At 39.6% G+C, this 11098-nt stretch overlaps 1 protein-coding gene across 1 annotated transcript in view; it reads left to right on the top strand.

Annotated features, from left to right (window-relative positions):
* The first annotated feature begins 4547 nt into the window (after window positions 1–4547).
* Window positions 4548–11098, top strand: part of LOC149028919 (Vacuolar protein sorting 55 (VPS55) family protein) — a 45140-nt gene continuing 38589 nt past the window's right edge. The window contains exon 1 of the mRNA XM_089139390.1: window positions 4548–4794. The gene's annotated coding sequence lies outside the window, so the exon portion shown is untranslated. The remainder of the gene's footprint in view (window positions 4795–11098) is intronic.

The following is an 11098-nucleotide window of genomic DNA, read 5'->3' as shown; positions in this document are numbered from 1 at the left end:
GTGGGCCCTCGTAGTGGAAGACTTGGTGTATGATTTGGAGCCCATGGATATTGACAGTGAAGCCTTTACTTGGATACACTATCAGTGTTTAGTGAGAAACTGCACCTAGAAGATGGGAAGCTTAGTTGAAGTGTTTGATGCGCTTCCGGTCTTGTTTCGAAGGTATTTCTCTACTCTAGACTTGTTTATTGACTTGTAGGAGAAAACCCAACTCAATTCGGACCTGTATAGCCTTTCATTTCCCTGATTCAAGCTTGTTGTACATGCTTGGTCGACTGGGCCAGTCAACCAGAGGTTGTACAAATCCGAGAAAAAGATGCTTTTTGGATATTCCTCTCTCTATTAAAGTGTTTCTCGTGTTTTGAACCCTATTTCACATTTCTAACTTGCTGAGAACATGGGGAGAGCTTCCCAAAGCACCTCCTTGGCAGTGGTGAAGATTATTCCCTTCCAATCATTGCCAATCATTGTTCCTTGTCTCCATTAGCACCTACAAGGTATGATTCATCACTCTCACTCTCTATTCTACTCTTTTCTTTTCTTGCTGTTGCAACCTTGGAGTTGATGCTGCAACCTTGCAACCATCACTCCAAGTGTTCACTCTTAGCTAATCATTGATCTCATTCCATTTCCATTGATGTTATGCTATCATTTCAATCCTTGCATATGCATTGCTTTGATTTTCTTCTTAACTTCATGTATTCTTGTCCCAAACTGAGGTTTAGAGTGTGCTATGTCTATGTTTATTGCTAGGATATGATTATAATCCAATTCCTATTAGTTCCCCTTGCTAATTCATTCATTTCCAATGCAATTTCAATTGATTTCAATTCATGCTATGATTCTTGCACTTAGAAGATAGGGTTTCAATTTGAGGGTTTCTAATTGGACCATTAGATTGTGTTAATTACTTGATTAATAGTGTTCTTATACTGTTACAATGAATCCCTCCAAGTTTTGGATCTATCCGAGCCCCGGAAGATCGATTTTGGGCTAAAAAACACTATTGGGCCTCGGCATTATTCACTTGGTCGACTGGGTCAGTCGACCAATCAGTCAACCAATTGATTGTTGAATTGTGTACTTCGCCGATTTGATCTGTTCGACCTCCGATTTTCCCGATTTCTTTTCTAATCTTTCATTTATGTTTGTCTAGGGTCTTAATACCATATTTGGATCATTCTTTTTGTGACCTTTGGATTATCATCATCGTGGCTTAAGGTAAGGACGGTTATACCCATATGACATAGATAGACTATGAGATTATTACACTGATGTTGGCAACTTAGTAGGCTTAGCTTATTAGTTGTTTTTAGACATCATATGACTGGTGTAGTTACCTTATGACAGTAGCATCATGTTTATTTAGTTTGCTTATCATGTCTATTCATTCTTGTCACTTACTTATATACTTAATCATGTGATGTTATGACGTATCTTTCAATATGATGATGTATCATGTATGTATGATATGATGAACTGAGAATGCGATTGAATAAGTATGATTTGGGATTGGGGAATGTCCTTTTGACATTTTTGTCCTTGGACATCGGAGGGAATAGTATCGGATGTTCTCCGAAAATGCCCATCGACGCTTTCCCGAATTATTGGATGACATACATAGGACTTGTCTAGATGTGTTGGCTAGGACATTCCCGTTGTATTAGACTCGAATCGGAAGGGCATTGAGACCGAACGACCCGTGGTAGTAGTATGGTTTGATGAGTGCTCAAGACCGGTAACCACCCCGTGAGAGGACATAAATCATACTACGAATACTCGAAAAGGGTCATTTATTGGTAGGGTTGCAAATAGCTAGACTTGGACTCACAAGCGCTTGAGACCCATGGGTTATATCCGTGAGAGGACGTGGAGAGCTTCCCGTCTACTATTTGTGGATGACCAATAGGGTTGGTGAGTCTGGTGAGTAATATCCGTGACTTTAGTGTGAAGGATACCGGAAAGGATCCCGGGATGGGAGGAATTGATGTCTCTGGATGTAACATGATATGACTAAGTAGATGACTTGCATTGGGCTAGGCTTTACCTTGACATGCACCACTACTTAGACCAATGGTGATGTGAGAGAGCGGTGACTTAAACCCCAGCCATGTATTTGTCCCAAGGGATGGTGGACCCATTACCAACCGGTGATTGAGTGATTGAGACTTACCTAAAGAAGTATGGTGCTATGACTTAAAGCATGTCTACCGTGGAGACTAGCATATGTAGAGTTAGAATCATACTTGCATCATGTGTTTCGTATCATCTTGCATCATGTTATGATTTGTATCATATGATTTATGTATTATGGATTAACTACCTTGCTGAGTTCTTTTGAACTCATTCATTTTTGTGCAATTGTTTTGTTAGACTTCTCTGCAGGTACCGAAGAATCCGATGGCTCATACTTCGAGGCGGACCAGGATCCCACGTACTACACTGAAGATCTTGGCCATTGTGAAAGTTATAGTGAAGGTGCCGAGGGTGATTACCCTCCGTACCAGGATTAGCCCGACTTTGGTGTGGGAGGGGCCCTGCTTAGTTTCCTTCGTGTACACCTATGGGGACACATTATAGACTGAGGAGACTTTAGCTTAGGCCTTATTGTGGTTATTTGAAACTTGGATTTGTAACTTAACTTTCATTGATATACTCTTAGATGTTGGTTTTGTAACTTAACTTTGATTGACTACTTTTCCACTGCCATTGAGGGAGTGACTTCCGCTCACTCTCTCTCTTTTGGATTATATTTATACATTTGGTATCATCTTTATTCCGCACTCTGATCATTTGTTCTTATCTTATTCATAACTTCTTTTATTATATGCTTTTATCTTGATTATTATTGTTCATGATTGTGTTATTGAGTATGTGGGAGGCATGGTTGCTTGATACTTGATCTTCAGGACTGTGGATCACATACTCTGGTATGCCTGGTAGGGTATCGGCTGGGTGGATGTGACAGAGGCTGCTGCTGCTGATCTAGTGACCATGACTTCTTGAAGCATTTCCCACAGACGTTGCCAAATGATGCATCCAGAAAATGTTAAGCCTCCTGATCTGTGAAGATAATCTGCAAAACAAGATTAGACGTGGCCCGACTGCTGGGGTCGGGAGGCCACCTCCGAAGCTTAAGTCAGTCGCTGAACTGATCACAATGCTCTAGCTGAATGCAGAGTCTAAAATGTATACGAATTGTAAGGAAACGATTCAGATACCTCTGGGGTGAGTAGATCACCTGTTTATATAGATTTTACCTTCGATTCTCGACCGTTGAGTAGATTCTTGATCTCTTTAGAGGACCGTCTGATCATAGGGTTTTGCCCTAGATATTCGGGGGTGCAGGTAGTTACCAATCTTAGCACGATTCCCTCTCTGTCTTGACGATAGGTGCTTCCTACAAGTTAGCTTCGTCTACCGCATGATTCAAGAGGTCGTTTATGACAGATAGCTAGTGCGGCACCCTCTCGATCGTTTTGATTAGGTTAAAGTGGGTCTCGACCGTGGTTCAACCAGGGCCAAGGGAGTGAACCCAGTCCAATGGGTTCGGTGCAACTTTCCTCATATCATAACCGAACCCTCTCTTTGCAAGTGAAGCCAAAACCCTCTTTGTGCAAGCAAAGCCCTATTTCTGCAATCGAAGCCCATTTTGTACCCTGATTTTGTATATATCAAATATGATTTTGCCCCATTTTGTCAAAGAAACGTGCTAATCTATGCCCAACCATACAATATTTCAGTACCGTTCTATGCCCAATTTGTCCAATTCGGCACAGAAGCATAAAAAGTACTTTCTGTACCGAATTAGGAAATTAACAGAACAGAATCATTGCCATTCAATCATGGTACAATGTGTCGGTGATATATCGCCCTGCAGCTGGGGGCGACACGACTCCTCCCAGCCATACGAGTTATACAAAAAATCGATGATATATCGCCGAAAAATCGGCGATATATCGCGAAAAGTCGATTTTTTTTCGATGATATATCGCCAACTTCACCATATTTAATAAAACTTCATTCGATTTTTCACCATTTTTTGTTCGATTTTTGTCAAAGTGACGTAGGACCTTTACAGGCTTCGGGGGTGTTGCCCCCACACCCCTGCCAGATGGCCTCCTCGGACCCCGCCGGTTCATCGGGGAGTGGGACCCCTTGTTCGTCGACAACAAAATGTGAAGCATGAGCCATACTCAAGATAATTGTATACTGAATTGTAAACTTTAGTACATATATTCACTAGTTGTGTATTTGTGTTTTCTTTGCATTCTACATTAGTTTATATGAATTTTCAAAACTTCTAGTTTTGCTTGCATATGGCCGGACGTGTGCCAATCAAAAACTTTAGATTAAGTGATTTTCATGCTAAAATAATGTTTCCAGTGTGTTTATTAGCATCAAATTAGGTTTCACAATAAAATTCAAGCTAAAATGACCCTAAACATCCTTTGAATTCAGGAGTCAATTTTTCATCGACACCCACAAGAAGTCGCCTGACATGTCGGCGAAATCTCGCGGTGTGTAGATGGTGTCGCCAGCCACCGACACGGGGACATGATCGGACATGTTGGACCTTGCATACAATCCCTTGTATTTACTTACACTGATAAAATCTTCGTCCGCGGCGATAAGTGGCCAAGAGTTTTCACCCAAAAGACCAAAAAATGATAACGTAGCCGAGGAAAATTAGTGCCATTTGGGGGGTTTGTTCAAGGAACGTGGCGAATCATATTAATAGAATCAAATCGAAACCGTAGAGTAAAACCTTTTGAATGTGCAATTGAGTTGCAGGTACGTATAGAAACCTTTTCCATCTTGAAATCTTCCCCTGTAGGTTTCAGACCGACAAAGAGATTGATTTGTTATAGTTACGAAAAAAAAGAGAGATTGATTTGTCATGTCATTTGATAATATTTTTGACCACAAGTGTCTCTGAAATTTTATGTCTAATAATAATCAGATTTGTGATATTCACTTTGATTTCGAGGGTTTATATTTTTCTGACCTTTGTAAATGTTTCTGCTTGTTTTCTGTACTGACTTGTAGTAAAATGGTTTTGTTAGATCGCAGATAATTGTAAGTTGCAATTTTGTGGTTTAGTGAAGTATAAAAATAGTAGCTTAAATAACGTTCTTAGTCCAAGGGAAAAGTTTTCTTTGAAAGGTAAGTACCGAAAATTGTGCAGGGTAGATCAGTTATATTCAAGCGTTAAGTTATTTGAGATGGGGGATATGGGTCCTTACGGTCTCTGTTTAAATGGGAAGATAAAAGCGTTGGGAATTTTCTTCAATGAGGAGCTATAGTGAAGAATACTGGAAATGGTTGTGTCTACTACTCTTGTCTATCATCCTCCACGTCTGCTACTGGAGGCAGAGGCTTGTAATAGTTATTTTGAAAGAGTGCATTCTCAAGGTGCAATAGTGCCATTCTAGAGGGTCCATATAGCTTTAATTTTAGCGAGGTTCTAACTTCCTTCAACTCCGTCTGCTGTAATTTACTGGGAAAATGGTGGGTGGATTCTACTTTAAATGCCTCCAATTCTGAGTTCAGGTTCTCGTATGAGAAGCATTCTTGTTATCCTGATTTATACTGATAGATCCACTATTTGTGTGGGATCAGTAAAAGAACCTGATCCAGCCTTTCTAGTTCCCCCCTTCCCATCTTTCTTTCTTTGGGTATTTTTAGTTCTACTTCCGCAAATGTATTGTATTGTAGGAAAATATTTAAAATCTTGTCCGACTTATGACTTACTTGGATGGGTTTCTTCTTGTTTTTTAATCTCTATCATTGCTTAGCATGTGTTTATTTGTTCCATCATCTAAGCACCTACCTGTTGCTTACTGTTTGCTCTAGTATCTTTAATTAATTGTGTATACACCTTTCTATATTTCCATATGCATGTTCTAAATTTGTCTGTCCTTTTTCTATCTATTTGAAAGTATGTGGGAAAACATAAAAACACTTAAGAGCCCCATCCATTTATAATTTGTCTATGGTTCTCCATCCATTTATAATTTGTCTATGGTTCTATATTAAATACAATAACACCCCTTAACTTTTGGAAATTATTGATTGAAGTTATTGATATCTCCCCTGCACTTTCCTGATTTACTAATCGATCCCTCTAGTTTATGTAGCTTCATTGCTATCTCCCTCTGCCTATGTTCCACCCCCTGCCCCAACAAAAAAAAAGGCCCAAACTAGCATAATATTACAATTATTGCAGGGTTACTAATATCCCTGAAGGTGAAATATCTGATCTACCCTGATGTAGAATCAAGAGTTGGATAGAGGAAGAGTATGGAACCACCAGATGGAATAGCACTTGACAAAGCCCCCTGAAGCCAGTCCAATCAGCTTAGTTAGGCTCCTAGAAGGGCCAAAACACTATTCAGATGGTCAGAGTCCTATATTTGACTTAAGTGAGAAGATTTATGGGGCTTAAGATCATATCCATTGAAATTTTATTCTCTGGAAATTTAGAAGCTTAGTTTAGTTTCTAATATTAGTTTCTAGTTCTTATGCTGGCTGAACTATAGAGCCTAGTTTCCATTCTGGTTTCTGATTTTCTAAGTTTGTATATTCATCAGGTTGCTATGTCATCGTAAGTCTCTATATTTAATTTTAGAAACTTTCTGTTTCTCGTAAAGCTTTAGCCAAGCTATATTTTGGCCCCTTCGTTGCAATAGATCAACGCTTTTAAAGAAATTGAAATTGCAGGCCACATTGCCATTGCTTTTTGAGTAATCCATGTCCAACAGCTGAGACAGTTGTGGCTGAGCGACCTAGTGCTGAGATAGCCCCTCCCCTTCAACCCTGCTTTTCTTCTTCTATTTTCTCTTATTCCTTCCATGCATTTAAACCCTACTTGCACTGTGTAATTGAAGGTCCTGAAACCACTGTAAGGAGTATCCAAAACTGCTGTTGTTTTCATGCATCATCAGAGCTGCTACGCCATTCGACTGACGTGATGCTGTTCTTGCAAGTTGTTTTCTGTTGCAGCCGTTGAACTTGATAACATCACAAACTTTCTCCAAAAGTTGCTGAGTTTTTGATACGAACTCCAGAAGAATGGAGGGTTATGGACAACCTGAAGGGAATTGAGAAGCAGATTCAGAGCCTAGAAAGGGGAAGAAGGCAGAGGAATGAAGATAGTAATTCTCATTGCTTTCCTCACTATTACATCAGAACTTTATAGGCCTTATTTACAAAATCTAGGAATACCATGGATCTATGACAACAATCTCCTGGTGGGAAGGTACTAGAAACCAATGTTTGTTTGATTTCAGAGGAAAACAGTTGGTTCTCAAACCCCCTCAATGTACCGGTAATGAAAGCAAAGTTGAAAGCTGTCCAATGTGAAGCGTCAAGAACTCTTAAAACCAATGCTTGAGAAGCCGCCAGCAAGCTAAGAAGGTAATTTTATAGGCCTTATTTACATAATCTAGGAAGACCATGGATCTATGACAACAATCTCCTGGTGGGAAGCACTAGAAACTAATGTTTGTTTGTTTCAAAGGAAAAGAACTGGTGCTCAACCCCCTCAATGTATCGGTGACGAAGCAAAGTTGAAAGCTGTCCAATGTGAAGCTTTAAGTACTCTTAAAACCCATGCTAGAGAAGCCGCCAGCAAGCGAAGAAGGTAAAGATCCTCAACAGCTTACAAGTAAAGGGAAACAGGTTACAAAGCCTTTGCTAGCATGCACTCGAGCGGAATCCTTGCAAGCTGGTAGTGAAGCCAATGAAGCCCCTTTACCAGTGAAGCTCAAATCTGATTTGAAGATGACTGCAACCTCTTATGAACTAAAGGACACATTAGAAAAGATGTAGAGCATCAGGAGTTTATAATTCCTCCAAAGTACCTTGAGAACAGCCCTCCTTGCCTATACAATCACATTCCTAGCTACAAGGAGCTGCCTGAATTTTGCTATGGGTTGAAGACAGACATCCACAACATGAAGATCAGCCCCTCATTTTCCAAAATTCAGGGTTGAATTATTTCTAAGGAGGGGAGAGCTGGTGTAGAACCAGGACACATTGGATCCAGCTCATGAATGAACCAGCTAGGACCGATTCTAACCAGTGCTAGAGGCAAGTTCATACCAGCCAGCTAGTCAAAATAGAAGGTCCCCTGCTCCACAATTTGACTAGTCATCCTGGGTTGCCACAATAAGAAACATGAAGAAGGGAGGCCAGAACACTGATCACATCATTGTTCACAGTCCATTATTTTGCATATTGGGAAGAATTTTGTGGGGCCCATATGAGATTACATGAAGAGCTTATTCTTGGGAGATTTAGGACTTCAGTTTAGTTTCTATTTTATGCATGTGGGCTGAAATATAAAATCTAGTAGTTTCTAAATTTAATTGGTTTCTGTTCTCCGTAAGTCCTATTGCCTCTAGTTGCTAGGATATTAGTTTCTATTTTCAGCCAATTAAGTTCTATTTGGTGTAAAGCTTTAGTCAAGCTATAAATAGGCCCTTTAATGGCTATATAATGTGAGTCTTGTGAAGAAATTGATTCGTGACATAATAGGCTCAGTTATGGAGTAAAATCCATGTTCAACAGTTGAGATAGCTTTGGGTGAGAAACCGACGGCTGAGATTGCCCATCAGCTATCCCTTCTCCATTTATAAAGAAGAGTTATAATTAGTAAATTTTCTTTTCATTATTTGTATTGATCGTGGTTGCACTTGATCTCTTGCTGGTTTTACTGGTTCGAGGTTGAATGTTGGCACTTGATCTCTTGCTATTTGCTAATGTGTACTGTATATGATTGATCAAAACAATAGCCAAATAGGACGTTTCACAAGGAATCAATTTCAGATTTGATAGTCTTAAGATGAAACATAATTCATATGTGAAAGAGGGCTGAAAACTAGATTGGGATTATTAGGATAATAACATAACAATACGGGTTGAATAGATCCTCAAAAATGGGGCAGAATTATAAGCTAAATTGGGAATGAGGCTGAAGTGTAGATTGGCAGACTAGACTTGCCAATGATGTAGAAATTGAAAGAACAATATGGGGGCATTGAGAGAACAATAAGAACATAAAGTAACACCCGGGCTTCACACCGCAAGGTGGATCAATTGGATCACACACCAACCTACCTTGATCAAACACAAGGATTCTCCATAGAGAAGGAATGCTAACAAAGCAATTTGATTTCAAATGATAGGTTGTGTTATGTCTTACCCTCTTACATAAGTCTCTTTTATATAGCATTCTAAAGAGACAAATATTAATTGTAACATCTAACCACTAACTAACACCTACCTATCAATAACTCAACTACTACCTAACTCTTGACAAAGGACAACTCCTTGGACAATGAGTTTTTTATTTTTTATTTTCAAAGCACAACCCCTTTTATTGACTTTTCAAGAACTAGACTTGGGCTTGGGTCTAGACTATAGAGATCAAAATATGTGGGCTGACTTTAACCCACTAAAACAGTCCTAGCCTATGAAAGCCATGGGCTGATTTCAGTGATTGCTTTAGGCCTTTGATGGGCTTGACCCATTAAGCTTTTCTTTCTTATATATGCCTTCAATTCTGCATCAACTCTCCCCGACTTGAAAACATCGTCTCCGACGAAGGGGTGAATGACATGTAACGCTTATATAGGTCGGGATTGAGTTTCTTGAAATTGTTAGCATGAATCCAAGTACTATCATGTCGTCGACAATTCTTCCCTTTGACCACGACGAGTGATTTTGTAAAAGTCATCCACAACCTCCTCAATGGCGTCATAGATTGGTGGCTTGAGTTGGGGTAGCCTCAACATCTGTTTGTTGTCTCCATCATCAGAGCAATGTCCTACATAAATATGAAGACAAGCACGTTAAAGACATTGCTTATGTTCATTTCTTCCAGTATCTTGTCCTCTTGTCTTTCGAGTTCATTATGCTCCGTAGAGCTGAGGCGATAAGCTGGTGGGTTTGGTAACACCGAACCTGGTACCAAATTAATAGCATGTTGAATATTGTGTATGGGAGGTAGCTCATTAGGCAACTCATCAGGAACCACATCAGAAAAATCAGAAAGTAACTCTTTGATAGGTGGAAGGAATGTCACCTCAGACTGAGGGGTAAATTTTCTTATAACAAGATCTAATATCAGCCCTGTATTATGGCTAGTATGAATAAACTCCTTTTGTTCAAGCTTAACCTTTTGAGAGCCTCCAACATGCCTATTGAATGTAGGTTGTTCTCCAGTGAAATAACTCTGTATGTGCTCTTTGAGTGTTGGTTGCACAATTGGAATCCTTTGGGGTCCTTTATCTATATTCTTTCGAGTAGGAAAGTTGGTTATAGAGTGAGTTGGCTGGATTCTTTGCCAAGTGGAGGACCTGGAGCATAAGTAGAGGCAGCAACTCGGCCCTTATTGCTTGAGAGCCTCACTTCCACTGGTTTATGATTTGAAGTGATTTGGTTGCTTAGTTGCTGAAATATTTTCATCATTGCTAACATAAGATCAGTTGGACTGGATAGACCAGAATTTTCATTCCCTGTTATGGCTCTGATAGCAAATAATGTAGTACTGTATTTGATTGATCAAAACAGTAGCCAAATAGGACCTTTCACAGGGAATCAGTTTCAGATTTGATAGTCTTAAAATGAAACATAATTCATATGCGAAAGAGGGCTGAAAACTAGAGTGGTATTATAAAGATGATAACATAACATTACGGGCTGAATAGATCCTCAAAATTGGGGCAGAATTATAAGCTAAATTGGGAATGAGGCTGAAGTGTAGATCGGTAGACTAGACTTGCCAATGATGTAGAAATTGAAAGAACAATATGAGGGCATTGAGAGAACAATAAGAACACAAAAGAACATCCGGGCTTTATACCGCAAGGTGGATCTATTGGATCACACACCAACCTTCCTTGATCAAACACAAAGATTCTCCATAGAAAGGGAATGCTAACAAAGCAATTTGATTTCAAATGATGGGTTGTGTTATGTCTCACCCTCTTACATAAGTTTCTTTCATATAGCATTCTAAAGAGACATAAACATTAATTGTAACATCCAACCACTAACACCGACCTATCAATTAGACTTGTAAACGGATCGG

The sequence above is a fragment of the Hakea prostrata genome, chromosome 1 (genome assembly GCF_041222555.1).
Source record: "Hakea prostrata isolate BN-2017 chromosome 1, UWA_Hpros_2, whole genome shotgun sequence".
Taxonomy (NCBI): Eukaryota; Viridiplantae; Streptophyta; class Magnoliopsida; order Proteales; family Proteaceae; genus Hakea; species Hakea prostrata.
The sequence above is the reverse complement of the archived record's forward strand: the minus strand, read 5'-3'. Positions and strand labels throughout refer to the sequence as shown.